Source organism: Lycorma delicatula, chromosome 2 (genome assembly GCF_047948215.1).
Source record: "Lycorma delicatula isolate Av1 chromosome 2, ASM4794821v1, whole genome shotgun sequence".
NCBI lineage: Eukaryota > Metazoa > Arthropoda > Insecta > Hemiptera > Fulgoridae > Lycorma > Lycorma delicatula.
The window spans coordinates 146,322,844-146,347,961 of NC_134456.1; the positions used below are offsets into that span (position 1 = coordinate 146,322,844).

The 25,118-nt window shown below is 29.4% G+C and overlaps 1 pseudogene; it reads right to left on the reverse strand.

Annotated features, from left to right (window-relative positions):
* Positions 1-243: 243 nt before the first annotated feature.
* Positions 244-20,069, reverse strand: LOC142319972 (cAMP-dependent protein kinase catalytic subunit beta pseudogene; annotated as a pseudogene).
* Positions 20,070-25,118: the final 5,049 nt, after the last annotated feature.

Sequence of the window (25,118 nt, forward strand, 5' to 3'; positions counted from 1 at the left end):
TTCCAGAGTCCTTGGGTATCATCACTGTTGCCCATTCAAGAAAAAGTGGACAAACGACAGCTCTGCAGGAGGTTGTCCTTCACCCCTTCTCACTTTCTTCACCTGTCTCACAGGATTTTTAACAAGCACTCTGAATTCCTGTTGTTTAGGTGGAGCTCTGGTTTACTGGTAGTGCGTCCTGGGGTTCTAGTACTCAGACAGTATCCACTGCCATGTGTCTACTATCTTGAGTGGAACTTCTATTTAATTTGCATTCCATTCACACAGCTCTGCTTCTTTCTTCATAAGGATTTCGGAAGCAAACTGTTCAGCAGAGGCCTGGGCCTTCTTGCTTGATAGTATAAAGCTGACAATATTTTCTGGGGAGAATATCCAGTGCCAATCTTTCTCTATTTTTTGTCCACCAGGTGCACCTGAAGAAGGTGTGTTCACATGTGTCAACCTCGTTGCAATAAAGCAATTAGATGAGGCCCTTCTTTTAAACCTGAATAAATATTCATTATATTTTCTATGTCCAATTAACAATTGTGTCAGGAAGAAGCCTGTCTTATCATGTTTTCTATTTATCCATGGCTCAAGGTGGGGAATTAACCTTTTAGTTCATAGGCGTTTTTGCAAGGCTTCCCAACATGTCTACCATTCTTGAATCGTAGTTGTTACTGCCTTTTCTTTTTTCATACAATTATACTGATGTTCACTTAAAACTTAAGAACTGTTAGTCTTAATCAACTAATTTAACCATAACTTAATAATTACTGCTTAATCATTACTTTACCAATGTTCTTATTGAGAATTACAGGATAGACAGCAAGCACATAACTCCATTACTGGATGAGCATTTACGCTTAAACATTGTACATATTGTATTTTTTGAGAATTCATATTTTGAGTTGAAAATCGGTAAATGGTGCCTGCAAGTGTAATTTAGAAAATAAAGATTATTTTATTTCATTTGATGTATATAAACACGATATATTGCAGATGTTTCACGGGTTGATTTTGGAGATAATTTTTCCTAGCAAGTCTGTTGATTTATTTTTAATTAAAGATAAGCAAAAGTTTACAAAGAGAGTAAGGCAAAGGGATTTTCATTCAATGGCTTTGTTTATTCCAGTCTTTGCTCATCTTGATTTGTGTCTGTTTTACTGTTAGTACATTAAGCATTCATGACATAACCTGCTTTAAGGAACCTTAAAGAATGAACTTATTTTTCTCTAGCAACAGCAATTTGCATGAAATCCTCGGCAATGTCTGCTGACCCTTTTACCTTTTTGGTAAAACTTGTACTCATATTTGTGCTTAGGTTGTATTTTTTGTATGTTAGGTAAATTAAAGCAAACAATTTTCTATATAACTTTCACAGAAAATTTTGTTTACACTTCAAATTTCGGTTTTCCCCCCTATCTTACAGGATAACTTTTTTTGTGATTTATACAGTTTGGATGAATTTTTGCAATGATTTCCACAGAATGGAGGGGTCAGAGGTTAAGGCAAATAAAATCTGAAGCAATATTACAGCAAAATATTTTATGAAATTTTGAATGTGATTTTCCTTCCAGATATAAATTATTATTACTTGGGTTTATTCTTATAATTACTTTAAAATAAATTCAGCTGTATTTCGTAATGTCTGGAGAAATAGATACAAATTGAAGAATGGTTTGATTTGCTTCAGTTTTACATGAAAGGCAAATTTTTTTCTGAAAACAGGATTCCTAACAATAGGCAAAACTTAAGTTCTGTATACTTATATATATGAATATGTAACACTGGTGGTGATGAAGATGATGCACCATCATCAAAGAGTCGGAGGACTAGGGAAAGAGATAAAAATAAGAACAGTTTGTAGCAATATTTACATTTAAATATGTATGTTATTTATTTTGAAAACTTATTATTTTTATTATTGTATCTCAGTGTTTTGGACATAATTTTTTAATTGTAGCTGAATTTATTATTGTTAGGCTATATGATAGGTGTTTTTATTTTGTTTTTAAGTAGTTATGGTGAAGTTTATAACTGGAGAGAGAGTTATGTCGATAGAAAAAGTAAATATAGTGCGATGAAATTATAGAAATAAAGAAGAAAATACTTGATGGGTGTGTTTGTGTTGTTTTATGAGAGGGGAAGTAGAAGTTAAGAAAAGGACAAACCAGTTGTACATAGGATAAATTAAACACAAAAAGTTGTTTTTTTTTTTTAATGGTTGAGTGAGGTGTATCACAATTTCCTCTTTTTGTTTTTCCTTGATTTATTTTTTTTTTTCTTTATTTTTCCTTGATATACCTTGTATTTGAGTATGTCTTTGTTCTTCATACTGCGCATGACATCATATTTGTAGCGACAGGCAATTTTACTCTTTGTCACCATTTCTTTATATTTTTTTAATACCAATCAGCTTGTGATGATGATCGTGGCTTGGAGTGATGATTCAGGTCACATTATTATTATTATATAATTAGGATAAAGCATTACCCTTGTGAGCCTTAGACAAGCAAATGTACAAAAAAAAATACATTATATCAAACAAAGAAAAAAAAAATCAATACGCTAATGAGAATTCAAAAGTCAATAAAATCACTTAGGAGTCACAGCTATTTTATTCCTTATAATTCCAGCCTGAGAGTGATAGTGCAAACGTATAGTTTTTTGCCATATACACATTTCATATAAACTAATTTTTAGCTTATAACCCCAGAGGCTTTTATTATCTAGTTAAAGTAATATGTGTTTGCTAAACTTTGTTACATGTAATAAAGTAACATGTAATAAGTAACATATGTTTGCTAAACGTTTATTCACTTTTAATCTTATTTTAATAATTATATTTTTATAGTAATTTGTTATAAATATTTTGATTTAATATGAAATAATAATTATTCAAGTTACCTTTCAGAAGAAGTTTCTTTAATTTCTTAATTAAATACACTTTTGTAGTATTGTATTCGTTACCTTTGTTATATCCTAAAGTTCTTTTTTATGCAATACTTCAAAGTTCGGTAGTTTTACAAAACTAAATCTTGTATTCTCATATTATTCAAAAATTAACTAATAGAAAAAATATTATAACATGAAATTAATGTTAATAAGGTTATCCATAGTGAACCACTTGGTTACAATTTTGGCTTTTTATACAGATGCTGACCAGGAACTCCTGGGGCAATTCATAAGCAGATCTATTCTTACAATAACCAATACATAGCGCCTCTAAAGATGTCATCTCCTGAATGATGTACTGAGTGTTTAACCAAACCCACAGAACCAGAACATGATTGGGAAGGAAGGTATAAAAGATTAGGATTACATAAAAAGTTTAATACCAAGAAAGAGATGTTCTCTCCTTAAAATAATGTAAGAGAAAAATCACCCACTACTAATCAATGACTTGTTAGGATTTGTTAAAATTTAATTTGCTAACTTACTTAGTTTCATGAATACTCTGTGAATAAATAATATAAGAAAAGATTTCTTCCATAAAATACAAAAACAGTTTATTCTTTGATATATTAATTTTTTTTTGGATTTGGTTCTGTTTTTTCAGGTCCCCGAATTTGAGTCATTGGAATGGGGTCAACGGCTAGTATATGGTCGTTTGACAGATAATATCTACAATGTTGAATGCTCAGAATCAATTAAAGACACTGACAGAGTTTGAGCTTTGCCTTCGATCACCTGGTAGCAAGATATGTATGTTGGCCTGCGCTGCTTTGGTTGTGAAAGTGAACATGCTAGAACTTGCTGGATTACTGTCATGCAATTCACTAAGATGCATTTTTTTTACTTTGTGGTTTTCTTAAATATAGTGTATTTTTTATTTATTAACATGTATTAAATACCAGTGTATCTGTTTAATTTTTCTGGTTTCTGGTGTCATTATTGATAGTTTTAATGATGAGAGTTGTGTTGGAAAATTTTCATTTGATCATGGAGAAAAGTTGGTTTTACATTCATTGCTGTCAAGCCCCATTTTGCGGCTCTCATCAATGATACAGTGGATGAGCTATTTGTATCACATTGGTTTTGACTTGTGAATAACTGGTGCATTGTTTGCTAATGTATGATGTGATGGCGAGGTAATGAGTTAAAATCGGCTAATAGAAAACAATGGCTAAAATATTGATATAACTAATACAGCAACTATGCATAAAATTTTTATATTTTCTGATTATAGATATTGAAAATATAATCAGGTAAGTATAACTGATCTCATCAACTTTAATCACTTCTTGGTATGGTTTGTCAATCAGCTCAAATAGCTTTCTGGTGCAAAAAGGGTGTAAAACCCTGAGGTTGTTTGTTGTATTGATAGATTTTAAAATCATATTTTCTTATCAAAGCAAAGCTTGAAGGTCTCGCTAGATTTTTTAAACAGTGATTCCAAGACATAGTCATTGAAGATTTTCATCAGATGAGAAATTGTGATGAAAAAATCAGACATCAACCAAGAATAAAATATGGGTCTTGACATTATTAGTTGGCTGATTAGTTAGCTAAGGTAAATTACCTTAGCTTTCAAGATGGTTATCACAAAAAGTAAAAAATCTTTATTTGCAAACCCCTTTTTCAATTTTTTATTTTTGTAAAATGAGTTTAAAATTTTATATAAATATAGTTTAAACTAATTTCTTTATTAATATATATATATATATATAAATATATATAAATAAATATATATATATATATATATATATATATAATTATTGATTTCTACACTTTAAATATTTTTTTATAAAAAAAAAAATTAACATACAAATTCAATGATATTTCATTTAATCATGACCAGACGAACACTCTGTTAGTCTGTACCCCTGATAAGGAAATATATAATATATGGAAGAAAAAAAAATTAACAGTTTAAAATGAAATAATAATGCATTAATATTAACAATTAGATAATTGTAATTTTTAAGTTTATCTTTATACAACTCTCCTGAAGGAAGTCTTAACAAAGGTAAGACTTTTATCTGTTTTTGTTTATAACATGCATTATTGTGTTTTTTAATTTTTAATTTATATATATCTAAATACAACTATGTATTAAAAATACAAAGAGGCTTAAACAGTTTATACATATAGTAATACAATGCATTAATATAAAAAAATATTTGGATAACGAAGAATAATCTTGCGCGCAAGATATGATTATAAAATATTTCACATTAAACATATATTATTTTGACTTTGTATAAAGGATTTTCTCTGTGATGAACATCTGCATCGGAAAATTTTTAGAATGATATGACTAGGACATTCTGTTTGATGTTCATTTTGCATTTATTTATTTAACTTTACTTATTATTCATTTATTTATTATTATATTTTTTACTTTGTTTTTGGTATTTTGCTTTTTTTTACTTTGTGACATATATTCTGTCCCAGTAGATTCCATTTGAAAGTAGTTTCTCTGAGATGAACACCTGTAATAATCGCCAAGGAAATTAACCTCGTTCATTTGCATTGGAGTTCTATGAAAGATTGTTCATAAAGATTGCAATTATTTACTTCCTAATTGTGCTGTTAATATTGTTCAATATTTAATTTTTTTTTTCATTAGTAAATTTTGTTATTTTTTTACTTTGATTTTGGTATTTTGCATTTGTTAGCTCGAAAACAGATTGGCGGATCTGATCGGTCTTTTTAAATGTTGCAATTTTGTTTCATATAGATTTTTACGTAACAAACTGTTGTAGTGTTTTTATCTAAAGCTAAAATTACTGCATTATATATAGGGGATGTACAAAAATAAATATGAAAGATTGTTAATTAAAAATAGATTTTCTCTTTAAAGTTGTATCTCTATGATTGTTTATTTCCATTATTTCTTTACTTATAGAATGTCAGACGATAAAAAGAAATTATCTGATAGCCAGTTCAGGAAACAAAGACTAAAGATGCAAGCAAATATGAAAGGAGAACATGCGGGGGGGTGCAAGCAAAGATTAGAAATATTAACCATCGTGTTTTTTTTATACCACGTGGTAGCCACTCCCTTAACCTGGTGGTAAATGATATGGTCAAATCATCATTACAAGGAGGAAACTTCTTTAATATTATCCAAAAATTTTACTTATTTTTTTCTTTATTGGCTTTCACATGGGCCATTTTTCTAAGCATTTTGAAGAACTAACCTTAAAATCTCTCAGTGACACCAGGTGGGAAAGTTGAATTGATGCTATAAAGCCGCTGAAGTATCAAATCGGTCAAATACATGATGTATTGCTTAGAATTTACAAGAACAAAGATATAGATAGTTCAATAAGAGATGAAGCATCTGGGCTACTTATGGAAATACAAAAATACAAATTTCTTTGTTCTGTTGTGATATGGTTTGAGGTATAAAATCATGTCCATCCCATAAGCAAACTTATTCAGGGGAAAAATTATGATATTGAATTGCCAATAAAACTTTTAGAAAGTTCCAGTCTTTTTTTTTAGGAATTTGAAATTGGACAATCACTTTAGTGCTATCCTTGTGTTGGTAAAATGACATCTGAAATAGATGCAGATAAAAATTTTGAATCAATACCTAGACATCGAGTTCATTGGTGAAAAAGACAATTTGATTATGAAAATCAGAATGAACCCGTAATTGATGCACAGGAAAAATACAAAATTGAATTCTTTTACTACCTGACTTTCAATCAATTCCTCAGAACAAAGATTTTCTCAGCTGCAACATCACAACAGTTTTTTCTGTTTTTTCTATCATATATTTGAACTAAAAGATGTTAGTTCTGTAATGTTGGCCAATTGGAAGGATTTGGAAACCATTTTAACAAATGGAGAATCAAAAAATGAATTCTGCTCCAAACTTGAGCATTGCTGTAAGAATTTTACTAACTCTTCCAAGTGCTGCTTCTGGGGAACATAGTTTTTCCAAACTAAAAATAATCAAGAACTATTTGCAAACAACAACATCTCAAACAAGATTGTCAGACTTTATAATAAGAACTGAGTATGAACACAGTAACAATTTAGATGTTTCTGAATTAATTAGAGAATTCTCTTAACTAAAAGTCATAAAAATGATTTGTCTGAATTATACTCCTGTTATTGTTTTTTTAAATGAAGTATTTTAAGTGAAAAGTTATTATAAGTATTTGTGTCAATTACTGAGTTACATTGTTGTTTTTTGGATGTTCGCTAAAAAATGTAAAACAAACCATATATATATTTTTTTTTAGAATGCTTACATATAGATCCATAGGGGTGCAATTTTTTACTTTTGCAAGGAGGGGTTCAAAGGCTAAATCCTTCTCTGATTTAATAAACATAAAAAGCTAGTCAATCAATGATCTAAAAGCATTTATACAAACAAATTAATCCTCAAATATTTATACAGACATTAGATGCAACAATTTTTAATATTTTCTTACTAGTGACATAGTAATTTTCTGATGACAAAGTAAAGAACTGAAAATATATATCTTACTGGAACATTTCTTTTATTGTCTTAACAAATTTCATCTAGAAGTTAGCGATAAATTTATTTAAGGATTCTCTGACAACTAATATAGCATGCTGAATCTGGATTCATAGGCAGTAACATCTCTACGTTGATAAGCGATTGCACTTGACAGACCTATAGCTTATTAAAGCTATAGGTATACAATCTGTAGTTTTGGCAATTTGTGGCTTTATTATATACTGATGATGTTACTACTACTTCTACTGCTGATGATGTAGTAACATCAGACAATTGACAATTTGTGGCATTTGTAGTAGTAACATCATTAGTTATATTAAACTCAACAACTTATTTTTGGTTGAAAGACATTGTCTAGGAGCCTATAGCTTTGAAATATAACTTGTCTATTATCTACCTTCCATACAGGAAGGCAGGAATTAATTTTCTTTACCACTACAACACAAATTTTTAATGAGTACGATATACCTCTTTTGTTGTTAATTAAATTGACAATTATGACAATTTTTCAGTTGCCAAAATATTCTTTCTTTAAAACATTGTTACTATTAACTGTGATAACAGTAAAATGTTTAAAAAAATCTTTATAATTTACTCATTTCATTTTTTGTTTACGCTGATACGAAACTTTCAGGGTCCTTAATAGTTTTTGTTGATAATGGTTAACAGTATGTATTGATTAAAGTTGGGGAAGTTACTGTCTGGTGCTACTGGACCAGACATCTGATGAGAGCAAAATTAGTACACACCTTTTAGTCACTGATTACAAAACAAGTGCTGTACCAATTTCATATTTTATTGGTAAAATTTTGAGTAAGATTCTGGTTTTGAATTACTTCTATTTACTTTTTAATCATGTTTAGATTTTATATACATGTAAGAATTTTTATTGATACAGATATTTTATAGTTATAAAGGAAATGAATGTGTTAAAATAATGATTATCTTTAAATTTCATTTTTTTAATCAGGTTTTGGTTATCTTTATTAAATATTTTATCAAAGTGCACACAATTAACAGAATAACTATTATAAAGTTTCACTATTTTGCAGTTGTGCTTTAGTATATGCTATTTTATCAGACATGGTTTGGTATAACTAAGAAGTTCTTTACTAATAATTTAAAATTTATTTTAAAACTACTGAGTGCTAACATGGTGAATCATTTTGATTTTAAATTACCCTTTAAATTATGTTTGATTGAAAATTTAAAGCAAATTACTTTTACATTATTGATTAGTTTTGCAAAAGGAAAATAATTTTATTTAAAATATGTATAAAGTAAAAGTGTTCTTCTTTAAAATAAAACAAAATCTATCAATAAAAAGGTGGTAGAAGGAAATTTAAGGTATTTTAAATAAATACAGAAAAATGGTAAGCTGAATGCAATCTTTTTATATAACTTACTTGCTATTCTTTTTCACTATTTCAACTGAAACATTCATGATCCCTGTAAATTTAATAAAAATAAAGATTTCTGTTTAAGACATAGCACTTTCATTTTAAACATAGCTGTTTAGAATTAAAGGTCTTATTGTGCTTTTCATTCAGAAGACTCAATCTTCCAAATTGCAATAAAGTTCAACATTTTTCACTCTTAACAAAGATTTGCTACATATTCCTGTGTATGAGTATACATAAGCTTCAAACTTATGTATAATCAAATTTAAATCATCTTAGAAGATTAATTATATATTTAAATCCATTTCTGATACACATCTGGAATTTTTGGATATACTGGTATAATTTTGAGGTTTACTATATCAAAAAATGGTCTTAATTGCTAATTTTTTTTCATCAGATTGTGAATATAATTTATAGACATAACTACAGATGAAAGTGGAAAAATGTATTTGACTGATGACTTATTATTGTAAACCAATAAAGAAATTATGACAGTTAAAAAAAAAGAGAAAAGTATACATTTTCTGATTTTTTATTAAGTTCCACAATAAAAACTGACATAGGACACAGTCAGGTACAGATTAATATCAGATTTAATTTTGGATTTGAATGCTGGACTTTTGATTTAGCAGTCAACAACTTCGATGGGTTATTTATATGTCTTGATTATTAAATAAGAATTCTGTTAACAAATTCATTCAATAAGTTTATATTGTTAACGGTTTTTTTTCAACCTCCTTTTTCAGCTAAAAATCTTATCGTGCTTTGGAATTTTTCTCAGTTAGAGGTAGAAGTAAAGGTAAAACTGTAGCTGTTACATATCCACTAATTTCAACTATATATTTTTTAAAATTTGTTTAATATGATAAATACTTCAGTTAACATAGTTGAGCTACTGTAATGTGAACATATTCTATATGTATTTATTTTTCTGATTTAGTTTGTGTTATTTTTATTTAATGTTTACCATTTTTAATTTTTGTAGCTTATAATTCTGTTCACAGTATGGTAAGAGCTGAAAGAGATCTATAGGGAATTCAAAAATAAACAGATTGAGAACATGAGTCCATGTGAATATAACAGTTATCCTCTATCAAATGTAAATCTTCCCACTTAATAAGTATGATGTACATACTTATTCATGTCCTTTATGATAAATTCACTTGTGCAAGATTAATATTCAAAATGTTATTGTGCTGTAATCAGAATCCTGTATGGTTCACAGGTAGTCCTCCTCAAATAACAATAAGGTTGGCTTTACAGGTTACAGCAACCTCGGCATGGACCTATTTGGCCAGACTGACACGGAATCCAAAATAAGGATGAAGGAATCAGTGATAAGAAAAAGGTAAAGGTGGTGTGAAGGGACTGTCAATCTCTATAAAACTCAGTATGAGACAAATACTATGAAATAAGGGCATTTTTAATTGGACAGAAGGAGTACATTACTGATGAATGATTCTATATTGACTGGTTTAAATATATACTTCAAAAAAAGATTTATTTTCCTCCGGAAGTTTTGATTCACCCAGTAGAGAACAGGGTTGCTAAACAAAGAATCTCATCCATCCATAGAGCGTATGTGTAGAAGTACCCAAACAAAGTATTCTGCTTAATCCTCTCATTGGGGGTTACAGTAAGAGGTTACATATTATATTTTTTTTTATTTTTTATTTAAGGTTTTCATTGTATTAATATTTATTTCTTGACTCTGAATTTTATTCATTCATTGTCAAACTGATTTTATACAGGTGTTTGAAAAGTTGCTATTCACTGGAGTTGTGGAAGTATGACAAAATTTTTTAAATTATTACTTTGTATTTTTATTTCATTATTTTATATAAATTGATATTAAAATAACTGTTATATTTTATTTAAGTTGGTGAAAATGACCTCCTCCAACATCAATACAACATTGCACACATATCAATTTGTTTTCAAACACTTTAACCAGCTGATGTATTGGAATGTCTTGTATGTATGCCATTATTGCAGTTTTTAGTTTATCAATTGTGCTTGCTCTGTTGTGTTACATTGCTTGTTTCACTGCCCCATAGAAAGTAATCTTGGGGAATCAGATCAGGTGATTGTGCAGGCCACAAACCCCTTGAAATGATTTGTTCACCAAACACATTTCATAAAAAAGTCATGATCTAGTAGCTGTGTGTACCGTGTGCCATCTTATTGGAACAAACTGCGATTGACTTCTACTTCTGTTAACTGACTAATGAAGTTTGTTAAAACAGCACAATAATGATCACTATTAACTGTATTTTCAAAAAGATTGGCCCCCACAATGTGTATTCTACTTACATTGACTCAGACTCCAATTTTCGCTTCGTATAAAGATTGTTTGTGTAATTCATTGGGGATTAGTTGTCAATCAAAGTTGTGTATTTTGTGAATAATTATACTCTTCTAGCTTCATCTGTAAAAAAAAATGTAATGTCGGGGATTCTATGGAATTTCAGTTAATGAAACATTTAAACCATTGACAGTAATTTAGTCTTTTGGCATGATCTGTAGGGTTCAATTCTTTAACACACATTACTTTGTACGGGAAAAGTATCTGTTTCTTTTCTTACAGCTTTATGTGTGGTAGCAAGTCTGATATCTTGCTGCTGAGCTAACTTACACATTGACTTTGATGGACTTTCTGCCATAGCATCCAAAATATCAAGCAGCTTCTGTTTGTTTACTTTAGGTGGTTTTCCACTTCGATCAACATCTTCAATACAGCATGTTGTCAAAAATTTTTCAATAAGGGTTCAAACTATATTCAGTTGAGGAACAAGGGCATTTGGAAACTTTCCATAAAACTTGTGCTTCACTAAAGACCTTCACAAAAGATCTATTGAAAGAACATTTCACACAACTATTGATTCTGATAAACAAAACAACATATGTTCTATCACAACTCAAAAACTGATGTCTTGGTTTATTAGTGACCAATACCCAAAAAACCCACAGGACAACCAACCTAATGTTGAAAGAACAGTGTGCACTACATAATTTTAGAACACACTGCACAGTGAATTTCTGAACACATTATATATGTTTATCAACAATTTTTTTTTCAAAATGGTAACTCATCCTTACAGTGCGATGGATTCATACTACCAAACACTTGTTGAGTTGGATCTTTGATGTATAAAAGGCAGTAAAGTAACAATAATTCAAGGCACATGTGATAAATTCCTTTAGATATTATACTTAATATAAGCACTGTTGTCGAGTTACAACAGTATATATTGTTAATTTTTTTTTTGCTAATGATTGTAACAGCCAATGTTCTCTATTGCATTTATTAAAGTCAAATTATTGCAGACACTAATGTTATTTGATACCTGTAAAGTTTTGCCCTATGTAAGATGGCTAACATTCACAAAATATAATTCTATAGATCTATCCACAAACTACTTTTTTCTGTATCATGTTTCTTTAAAAATGGGTGGGTTTACAATTGATTTTTAATTCATAGATAAATAACTAAGGAACCATTGTTAATTGTAGATATTTAAAATGCTGTCCACAGTCTTCATATCTCCTTTATCTGGCATGTAGCTGACTGATTTCTTTTGCAGTCTAAAAACTATAAATTCTGTTTTAGTTTTAAAGTCAGTCTTGGTTATAAAAAATAAATTGTGAAAAACTCTTTGCAAACTTTAGTTATACAACATTTGCCAACTTAAGAACTAAAATTTCAAGATGTTTAATTAAAACTAAAGTATGTTTTACTATTATTAAACTAAATTATGAGTACATAGATGATATATGCTTTAATAATATATCATTTATTTGCTGTGCACATGAAAATATAACTAAATGAAATTTAATTGTAACTTTTACTTTTTGGAGTTCTCATTTTTACAAATTTTATTATACTTTATTTAAAGCAGTTGAAGTTTGGAAATGAAAACATTAACAACTTAAATATACACACATTACATTACTATTTAATCATTCTCTTATTTCATATTTTATCTTATTTGTAAATTTACAGGAAAATGTATGACCTAGGGTGGCTACAGATTTCACTGGGAGTGTTGGATGAATTGTTGAAGATCCAAAAGAAGCAAAAGCGATTGTGTGTTATTGAGGGTTACAGTTTGAAAAGAAATACTGCAGTGGTTCAAGGACTTGAATCAGGTGTTCATATAATACAACTTTGATTTCAGAATGCTATGTCGAGAAGATACCAGGTGATAGCATTAGTCACTAGACATGTTACCGTTGATGGGTATGTGTTATCATAATAATGAATATTATATAATCTTGTAATTAATTTATAAATTGTAATTTTTTTTTAACAGTTTTTTAATATTGTTCTCTAGTAAAACCATATTTTGTTTCAATTTTGGAATAATGTGGTTGTAGTGGGCCTTCTCTGATTTTGATTAAACATGCTTTTGTATGTCAATGTCATAATAAAACAATAAAAGTAAAAAATTACTTATCATAAAAGCATTAAGGCTTAGGTTATCTTTACAAAGCTTCCTTCAAGTTTAATCATATCTCTGATGCAACTTATAAGGAATGATGTATATTATGGTGTGCTCCAAGATAAGGCAAAAGGGAAAATCATTGTGAGTGAGTTTTTCTTCAACAACAAGAAGGAACTGGAAGCTACACATTTAGTTGTAATCCAATTAAAACTATATTTCAGTCATAATTTACAGTAGAAAAAAAAAGAAATTACGTGGAATTTTCTTGACTATAAGGAAGCCAAGAAGATAAGAAACAGGTTTTTCAAATATGAGGTCTGATAATAAATTTCATGAACACATGCATTAGCAGAAACTGTAATCATTACATAATCTCCTCAGAGCAGCATAATATACACAAAACAACAGTATCATGTTGTTTCTGAATGATGTCTGTTATTTTCTATGCTTTAGTATACTACAAGAACATCACTGTTAGAATTAACTACACTTTTCATCAAACTTGATAAAAGTGGAAGTGAAATAATGGAGATGTTGAACAAGTTTATAGGAATAATGCTGTTGCTATGAAGTTTTATGAGTAAAATGATATTAGTTTTCTGAGGAAAGTGAAAGTGTTGCTGATAAAGAGGTAGGATTTTCATGAATGAGCAGAACAGTACAAAAGTTTGTAAGTTTGTGCATGAGGAGTGTTACCTGTCAGTTAAAAGCATATCAGTATAAGTGAACATAGAGAAACAGTTAAGAAAACCTTAATATATGTGCAAGAATATCACACTGAAAGAGGTCACTGGTAAGTAGAAGCAAGGAAAACCTGAAATTTTTCAAGATCTTTTGGAGAGCCAAGATAAAATTTTGAGCTATATCATCAAAAGTGGCAATTGATAGATAAAAAAATATGACTGTTAAATGAAGTGACAAAGTAAACAATGAAATGGTAATTCTCCATTCTTCAAGAATAGAATGGAGAATTCCCATTCTTTCATTGATAAAGCAGTTTTATTGATTAAAAAGCTGTCTTTCATTTGATAAAGCTGTTTTAACCACAGCTACATCAAATACTCTAGTCAAAACACAGTATTTGACTAGTACTCTATATATATTTATTTAGTACTATATATATATATATTTTACTGAAATTAATCTTCTTAAGATTCATATTATTTCTCTGTAATGTTAAATTATATTTAAATTCTATTAAAATAAACCACCAAGTACAGAATATTGAGATAAGACTTATCTTACCTCAATTTTACCATGACTACTTTCATGGGATCTCGGATTCTCAATTACGATTGAAATAATTCATTTACTGAATAAAAAAAAAATGTTTAATAAAAATGCTAAAATAATTAAAATTTTATATTAATTTATTCAAATGCTGCTATCTGTTGCAGTTTTTATAAGATTCCATCAAACACTGTCTGAAGTTTTATCAAATTGAAATTTTGTTTGCATTTATATATGTGTAATATTTTTCTAATATATTTCATTTTATGTTATCTTTATTAATTTCTAATTTTATGTTAATATCAGAAATATAATGTTTATTGTTTAATAGTTGGTCTGTCATACTGGGTAAACCTAATTTATTATTTTTATAAATATTGTTCCAAGAAATCTAGTTTTAAAGGATCTATTTGCTTTTCCTATATAAATACAATCACAATCATTACATTTAATTTTATAAATTCCAAAGAAATAATAACAACCAGAATGAAAAAACCTCAATCTAAACAAGAACAATAAACTAGCTAAAGCATATAAATTTTTTATAACGTATACCTACAGAAAAAAAATGTCTACCCATAAATACAAAAATAAGACACTATAAGTTATAAAACCAGAAGTCCTGTTCCACCTGAATGTACAATCAAAGACAAACAGACTCCAGAAAATCGAAAGAAGATTGAAAGAACCTGCATCAACAAAAAGTACCAGAAAAAACCTCCAATCCACCTCTGCTCCATTCCAGGAGGTTGGGCAGAGGTGGATTGAGCCCAACAGTCATGTTCAAAGAATTAAAAACAATCACTGATACAGTGCATAACAGGAGACTAGGATTCTTTGGACACATCATGAGGATGCAAGACTTCAGATCGAGAATTCGGATGGTATAAATACAATCTTGACTCAAAAAACATCCAAGATAGGATGCAGGTGGATCAGAGAAGTAAGAGAGGATCTGAAGATTGGTTTTAACCAGAAGTTATCACAGACAAGATAAAATTAAACTAAAAAATCAAGGATAAAAACACTCACTCAACACTCACAACATGAACATTTTCAACACCAGAAAAGGCACAGAGATCGGAATGTTTGAAAAAGTACTGGGAGGGCTGCAAGGCCCGAACAGTCCCTTCAAAGAAATTTAACAAGGGACTAACTAAAGTGATCCTATGTGGTGATAAAAAATAAAAGAATAAAAAATTGTACTACTGTGTAAATCAGACCTAGTATGTGGAATTGGCAAAACAGCTAAATAAAAAGGAGAACAAAATATATACAAAAATTTGGCCAATAATTCATGGATTTTGTGTCATGACAATGCACTTACTACACATTATTGTCTGTTGAGAACTTTTAGCAATTAAATAAATCATAATGTTTGAATACCCACCACATTCACCAGATTTTTTTATATAAAGGAAACATTAAAAGGATGCATTTTGGCAACACTTAAGACATCAAGGAAATATTGTGTCAGCTCTGAAAGCAATTCCACAAAACCAGTTCAAAGGCTATTTTGAAGAATGAACTAAGAGATTTCAATGAGTTTACTTTAAAAAGGACCATGGGGAAATACAATATTAGGTATATACAAATGTGATTGCAAGGGGTATACAAACTTTATTGTCAGACTTCTTATAATGCTATAAAGGAATGTTTAATATTGAAATAGATAAAATTCAAAATCAAGAGATAAAAATGTCTTAATTATAAAAAGAGACGTACCTTGAAATAAGAAAATCACTAAATGAATATTATAATGCTAGGTTAAGTATCATATCTTAAAATACCTAGGATTGATAAATTTATTCAGTAATAAGTGAAAATAAATAATAATTGGAATACAGAATAAAAAACATGTAGGAAGAGAAACATTAAATAAGAAGGATGTAGTAAATATTCTGAGATTAGCACAGAAAAGTAATGAAGAGTTGCAACAATTTATCATCAAACAACTGAGTGACCTGAAATAACATCCAACCAACCAACCAATTAAGTTTTTATGTATAAATTGACACAAGAATAATTGACCATATAATATTTATTACATTGTTGTTGAATGCTTTCAAAAACAAAGATTTGATGTGATAAAAAGATGAATAATTAATTTAAAAACATTATTTATTTAAATGTGAAAACCCTATCACAAAATATAACAAAATTAAAAAAATATTACTTTCCTCAATTGTTTTAAATAAAAAGGGTATATCAATACCAGTTAATTTGTACAGGTTTTTCTACAGCTACATGTAGTTACATAAGTTCATATTTTATTTTAACATACAAAATTTTGACCAAAATTAGTAATCATTTTTATTATGTAATAATATTGAACTTAATAATTTATTAAAATAAATAAAATCAACCTATATACACTCATATGAAAAATCTATTTGACTATAGTTATTAATTCATAACTAAAATAATAATAATTTTAGTCTTTTTTATTTCTGTAAAACAGATTTAATTAATTTATTGGATTTAAGGAAGTAAACTAACTATAATATTATAAAAAACATAAATTTCATAAATGAAAACAAGTAATTCAAATGAATCATTTAATTAAAAAAATCAATGTTAAGACTACGATTATATAAAATAATAAATAATTTAAAAAAAAAAAAAAAACAAATGATGTGTGATAAAATAACAAGTTTACAATAACAAATTTGCTTTCAAAAACAAAGATTTGATGTGATAAAAAGATGAATAATTAATTTAAAAACATTATTTATTTAAATGTGAAAACCCTATCACAAAATATAACAAAATTAAAAAAATATTACTTTCCTCAATTGTTTTAAATAAAAAGGGTATATCAATACCAGTTAATTTGTACAGGTTTTTCTACAGCTACATGTAGTTACATAAGTTCATATTTTATTTTAACATACAAAATTTTGACCAAAATTAGTAATCATTTTTATTATGTAATAATATTGAACTTAATAATTTATTAAAATAAATAAAATCAACCTATATACACTCATATGAAAAATCTATTTGACTATAGTTATTAATTCATAACTAAAATAATAATAATTTTAGTCTTTTTTATTTCTGTAAAACAGATTTAATTAATTTATTGGATTTAAGGAAGTAAACTAACTATAATATTATAAAAAACATAAATTTCATAAATGAAAACAAGTAATTCAAATGAATCATTTAATTAAAAAAATCAATGTTAAGACTACGATTATATAAAATAATAAATAATTTAAAAAAAAAAAAATAAAACAAATGATGTGTGATAAAATAACAAGTTTACAATAACAAATTTACTGTATGAGTTTTTATGGTTCCATCTCTTTACAATATTTACATAAACCAATGTGTGTATTCTTGTATGAAATACATGTACATAGACACATGCATGTGTGTTTGTTACTATGGAGCACTCTGTAATTACTTACAGATTATTTTGATTTATTTTACATAAGATGCAACACAATATAAAATAATTAAATTTAACATATGAAAACTTATTTACTGACCTAAAAATATAATCCATTAATAATAATAAAAAGAATAATTAATAATAAAGGAATAGATAAGATCAAAAGTTAAATAACAATTTTCTAAAATATTATAAATACAATAATAATTGGATAAGTATGCACATTAATTGTGTAAGTGTATAAACAAGGCATAGTTGCAGGCATGATTAGGAGACTATAACTCTGGAAAATTTTTCAATATTTTCATAATGTTTCATTAAGTAGCACTGAAGAAAATATTTCATAGAAGTTACAGTTTTTTTCAGCCTTGTAGCATTCAAAGCTTTAAATTCCTGATGTTTAAGGATCCTTCTGAAAGGGCTGTTGCTCTGTCAGGAACGATTTTTATCTGACCTCATTAAATGCCCATAATTTGTGGTGGGACTTCATCAATCGAATATAAATACCTGCTTTTCAGAGACATAGATGTTTCCTCATTAACAGCAAGGTCTTATGATTCCTGAAAATAGATGTCCTTAACAAGTGTATCGTAATCAACAACATTCTTTAATTGTAATAATTGGGTTAAATAACTTCAAAAAATCATTCAAAATTATTTTAAACTTACAGAATAGTAAAGCCTCTGCTTTTCTTTTTGAAAAATTCTATATTGAATTCCAATCAGGATAGCATTTCTCATATGGCTCAAAATTTTCAAACTCCCTTGTGTATAGAAACGTGATGTATTTCATACCATATTTCCATACACAAGGTTTAAGTTTATGTTGTAAATTAATCAACTGTAAAAAAAAGATTGTAGTTGTCTTCATACCAACATTATGCTACTAATTTCACATTACACATTTATAATATTTTCTACTGCTGATACATCATTTTTGGGTTTGAAAACAGTTATGTTCTAACTTAAACAGTTGTCTGGAAGAAAAAAAATTTCTTTAGTCAAATTTAATGGATCGTATTTTGTATAAATTTTATAAACTGAATAATCAATGATACATTTACAAAATGTATCATTGATTATATAAATCATATTTCTTATCAGTTAAAAATCAGCAAATTCTTTTGAAAAATGATCAGTAAGTGAAATACGAAGCGGCTCATCAGGTCCACTTATAGAGCTGGAGAAACTGGACATTTCAGTTTTTTCTGGTTTATAGGGGGGCTCTACTTTTTTATTCAGAATTGAATCCCATTCAGTTTGCCTAAACCATCTATGTTGTTTAATGTCATTTGCGCCTCCAGCCAAATTTCCCAATCTCTTAGACAAATCAACTTGTAAGACGTTTCTCAATAAATCCCTTAAACTGATGCTGAAGTACCGTGGTACTTTGTATTTTCCTGAAGCTATTTTATCGTACAAGTCCATGGGATCTTTACCCATAAATGGAGCATTACCACAATTCATTTCATAAATTAATACTCCAAATGACCACCAATCTGCACCAAGTCCATAGCCCCTAGTAAGCACTACTTCAGGGGCTAAGTATTCTGGAGTTCCACATAGAGTATATGTTCTACCTTTTATGAGTTTACAAAACCCAAAATCAGCTATTTTAAGATAGCCACCATCATCAATTAACAAATTTTCTGGTTTTAAGTCTCTATATACAAGGTCAAGACAATGAAGATACTCTAGTCCTAAACATACCTGTGCAGCAAAAAATCTTGATAAATCTTCATCAAACATTTTCATTTTTTTAAGCAACTTAAACATTTCACCGCCTGTAATAAAAGGTAACACAAAATAGATGTAACTGAAGTCACTAAAGTAATAAGTCATGTAGATTAAAAATGGGTGATTTAATGCCTGAAGTATTTTTTTCTCATAAAGTGTATGTTCTACTTGATCCAGAGCAACACATTTTTTTTTGTCCAGGATTTTTAATGCGTATAACTTATTAGTTGCTATATGATTAACAAGCACAACTTTTCCAAATGATCCTGCTCCCAGTGGTTGAAGTCTCTGAAAATCTTCAAGGCAAGCATTAGGCTCAGACTTTTTATTATAATATACTGGAAATCGTAACTTTTCTGCTTTCAAAAATTCTTTAAGATCTTTAACAGTTTGTTTAGAAGCTCTATTAAAAGTTTCATGTTCACTCATGATTAATGTAGTTTATTTATGCTTACTTGTTTGATGATGAACTTAAATGCTGAAACATTTGTCTTGTGTAATTTTATGTACTATTTTTGATAAATTATTAATTGTAATCATTGTAATCATCAGTTTTTTTATTAATAAAATTATAAAATATATATTTTCAATGTTTTCTTAAAATACTTACAAAACAGATTTAACAATGATTGAAATCATATGATTTCTTTTATTTTAAATTTCTTATATTTTTAAAATTTATTAGAAAAATATAAAATTTTGTGTGTTTCTTCATTAATAGTTTCTTTAATTTTAGAAAATCTTTTGGCAAAAATAATTCAAAACAAGCGATTCTGTTTGTTATTTTGAGTCAAAAAATTAAACAGTCCCAACAGTATGCTATTTCAATATATATTTTTTGTTTGATAGATATAACCTAAAAATTCTGTAGTAAAACATTTATAAACTATTAAATGATTTTAGGTAATCCGTATAAGCTGGCAGCATAAATAAGTGGAACCCCAGAAAGAATTTATTTCTTGTACCTGATTAAATAGCTTTTTATCCAAATATATAACTAGAAAAACTTGTAATTGTGTATGAAAGTATGTGTGTGAAAATATCATTAGTATGTTATTTCCTGATGATTGATGTAGCTTAAAAGGCCCTACTTAGTACACTTAGGGGAGTATCAACCTTGATATTTAAAAAAAAAAAAAAAACAGTTTTTTCATAGATTTTCGTACTTTATTATGTTCTTAATGTTGTGGGAAGATTAATTTGTTAAATTATAACATTTAAAGGACAAAAAAATAATTACTATTCAGCGACAGTCGAAAAATCTGGAAAAAACACAGATTTTTGAAACTTACATTGCTGGGCTCTAAGATAAGACAGCTGGTTCAATCAGGAACCATTTTTTTAAGAACGTTTATTTCTGAATAGCATTCAGCCACTGTGCTGAATCAGAGTTTGTTTACTGTATTCCATAGGAAATGTTACCAACATAATATTAATTTTGTGTCGAAAATGGCAAAATTTCTCGTCTTATTGCAAATGTTATATGTTTCCTGGTTTCATTAATTATTTTACAAGTATATTGTGTAATTCGTGGTCAATTATTAGTGCAATCATGGTAGTAAGTTATTATAAAAAGTTAGTCAATTAGGTTGTTTTGTTTTTGTTCCTGGTTTGTTTTCAGATGTGATTGCCAACCACAGTTACTAACTAAATATTCGTGGGAGTCTATTTACAGATTATTTAGGTTTTCGTCAGTTCATACTAGTAGGTTTTTCACAGTAGTATGTAGTTACTCTTTCATTATGGGTAAAAAACAATCAACCAAAAAAAAGAAACCTATACTTATAATTCTAAGAAAAATAAATCTAAACTGGCTTTTAAAAACGGTGGAACTTGCATAAATCATCCCAATCAACTGTTTCTATTTGTGATAATCATTACAATAAAAGTCAGGTTAGCAAGTCAGCTATTAAAAAAAAAAAATTAGGTACAGTCGGACATTGTGTATGAGGATGCTCCAGATTACTCATTTATTGACACAAAATTTTTAAAATAATTAATAATTACACTGGCTTGCCCTAAATGTTTAACTAGTAGTAACATTGAACTTTAATTAAAGACAGATTGAGCTTTGCGCAAAACTTTGTTGTTCAGTATAAACATTGGGACGAATTTGAGTTCTGCTCATTTACTTCTCCAAAAATTAAAAATTTAGGTGATTCACGTGAAAATAAACGAGCAAGACATGCATTTTTGTCAATTGGGAGAGGCCACAGTGATGTAGAGAAATTTGATCAAATAATGAACATGAATCCCCTTTCCCACCAAACGTTTTACAAACAATCACGTGTAATTTATTCAGCTTTTAAATCTAATTCGATCCAGTCTTTGTCCCGAGCTCGCCAGCTTGTTCGAAATTATTATAAACTGCTTAATTCGTCACTAGCAGGGAATGAAACTTTAGACATTGCTGTTAGCTATGATGATACATGGCATATGAGAGAGAGCATACATCAAATTACGGAGTTGGATGTGTAATTAGTGTTGATACCGGCTTGGTAATATATTATGCTATGCTATCAAAATATTGTCAAAGTTGTGCCGTAACTAAAATCCAGTTAGGAGAAAACAGTTTTGAGTTTTTCTTTTGGTGTAAGGGGCATCAGCTTGAATGTAGCCAAAATTATGACGGGTCATTCCCCAATGTGGAAATCGTCGCTGCAGAGATTCGGTGGAAGCGGTCTCTTTCCTTTAAGTTACGGTATTTCACTGTTGTTGGCGATGGTGACTAGTGTTTTTACTCATCTTCATAGTTTGAATGTGCATGGTAGCAAAACTAAACTTAAAAAAACAGGAATGTATAAACAACGTAGCCAAACGCCTGGGTGCAGCCCTGAGAAAACTAGTAAAAACCTGTCCCACTCAAAAAGTAACATTAAGTAGTAAAACCTATGGGAGTAAAAGAAAGTACTATTATTTAATTAACAAGATATTATATTAATGCAATTCATCAGTAGGGACATTGAGCCAGTGAAATAAGGAATAATGGCTACCTTATACCACTGCCTCTCCACTGACCAAGAACCAAAGCACACCAATTGTCGTGTAGGCAATGAGAGTTGGTGTTTATACCAGAGAGCCTTGGCTAATTGTGACAAACCTGGAAATCATAACGACAATATCCACGTACCACTCAACATAATAGTTTTAATAATGTTACCCCAATATATCAGAGATTAGTCGATCATTCATTATTGGAACTGTGAACCCAAGGGAGCATACAAAGTGTCAACGAAAGTTTGCATAGTTACATTTGTGAAAAATGTAAAAATGTATCCAAAATATTGGTTGAAATCAGTGTTGCTGAAGCAGTGACTTCAATTTTGAAAATATTGCCACAATTAAATCCACGAAGAAATCTGGTCTATTGCTTGGTAGAAATACAGTCGCTGTAGAAAGGAAGAGAGGTAATAAACGGAAGTTGAGAATGAAATGAGCAAGATATTCTGAGTACCAAAAAAGAAGAAGAATGTTGAGGTTTAAAAATCTGAAGGAAAAAGAAAAAAAAAGAAGTAGAAGGTGTAACATAAAAAGCAGGAGAATTTAAAAAGATATTGCTAGATGAGTTCTGTATTTGTCGTTGTATACTTTAACGCTTGTTTTCTGAAAATTATGATTTTTTCGCGTTTCAAAATATATCTTTGTTCGTAGATAAATCCATGAATCGTTTTGAAAAATTTTCATGAAAATTCACTCTACAAATTCTAGTATTGATATTTCGTTCCCGATTATAAAAGTTTAAAAATAAAATGTAGAATTTAGTAACGTAGGTACTAGTTTTCATTTTTTATGTAATTTTTTTTTAATACAGATAGTAGGAATTAAAAAAGTATACTACAGTTTATACATTAATTTATTCTTTAAATTAGGCGCCAAGGCAGTGTCGGACTTCCTAACAGGTTCCGCAAGATGGTATTAAGTGCGTATGTGTGCTTGCGTATTACCGACTAAACCTCCATCCCTGGCTAACCACCCCTCCTGGAAACCGATGATGTGTCATTACTCCCGGAGGGGGGGGGGTACCCTTACATAAATAATACGGCCCTGATTGATCTAGCCCGCTAGACAAATAAATTAATAAGAATTGCCAATAAACAGTGAAAATGTACTTACACTGAAAATAGGGTAGGACTATTGTTTTGAGCAATTCCGTTTGGCATATACATAAATAAGTCTTATTGTCCAAAGCCTGCAAAACACTTATATCCAACTCCAATCCCTTATATCACTGAAATATTTAAAACGGTACTGGTAATTAATGTGATGACCACGTACGAATGACGAGTCATTCGTTCACTTTTTTCATAAATTTCTTCGCCGGTTAGTGCTACCTCGAACCGTGATAAATTGTTTGTTTAACTTTGTGTGTGACTAGTTTTTTTTTGTGTAAATCATTTGTCTTTAAATCTGTGCTCAACAGGTCTTTGCTCCACATTTTTGAAGCTGGTTTAAAAATGGGTTAGGAAAAGAAACTCCGTATGGTGAAACTTCAAAACGATAGTAGTAAGAAAATTACTGACTTAGTTCGAGAACAAGGCCTAATAGGACACACCTTATAAGGAAGGATGAATGGATTTTCCGAGTGGTACTCAAACACCTAAATTATTCAATCCCAGTAGATGTTATCAGGGAGGACATTGAGAGCCATGGACACAGGGTCCGAAGTATTGTAAACGCCAGAAATCGAATGACGAAATAGTCTCTGCCAACCTTCTTTATCAACCTTGAACCGCAGCAGAACAACAGAGAGATCTTCGACTTAAAGTATATTGCAGACTATAGTGTCCACTTTGAAACACCACAGAGGTCTCCTGGAATAGCACAATATCTTCGATATCAGCAGCGTGGGCATATAAGGAACAATTGAATGCGGTCATACAGATGCGTACGCTGCACAGGTGGACATAGAACAGTGGACTGTGCCAAGAAAGATAATACTATTCCGATCCCATGTGCGCTTTGCCATTCCGGTCATCCTGCAAGTTATAAGGGATGTAGGGTGTACAAGAAAATCTTAGTACCGATGAAAAGGCAAAGAGTCACTTACATGAGGAAAATACTTCTCCTACAGGAGTGCAAACAGGAACATTTGACATCAGTAAAAGTAACTTAATTTCTTTATATCGGAGGTCGCAAGAGGACTCGAAAGGTCGTTCTTTTGATGTTCCCCGACTTTATGCTGTGGTTACAGACAACGACTTTGGAGATTCTATTGTCAAAGATAAAATAGATAACCTAGCAACGAAATTGAATTCTTAGTACAACAAATTGGTAATCTGATAAGCCTACTGACAAAAGTTGTTACCAAGATTGTTTTAATGGCAAGATCTTCAGGAATTACGGCCTGGAAGCCTAATGAATCGAAGAAAGGAAGTGGAGGCAATGATAGTTACGGAATTTTTAAACATCATACTTATTTCCGAAACGCACTTTACTGACCGTAACTATTTCTGTTTGAGGTTACAAGTTCTACACCAC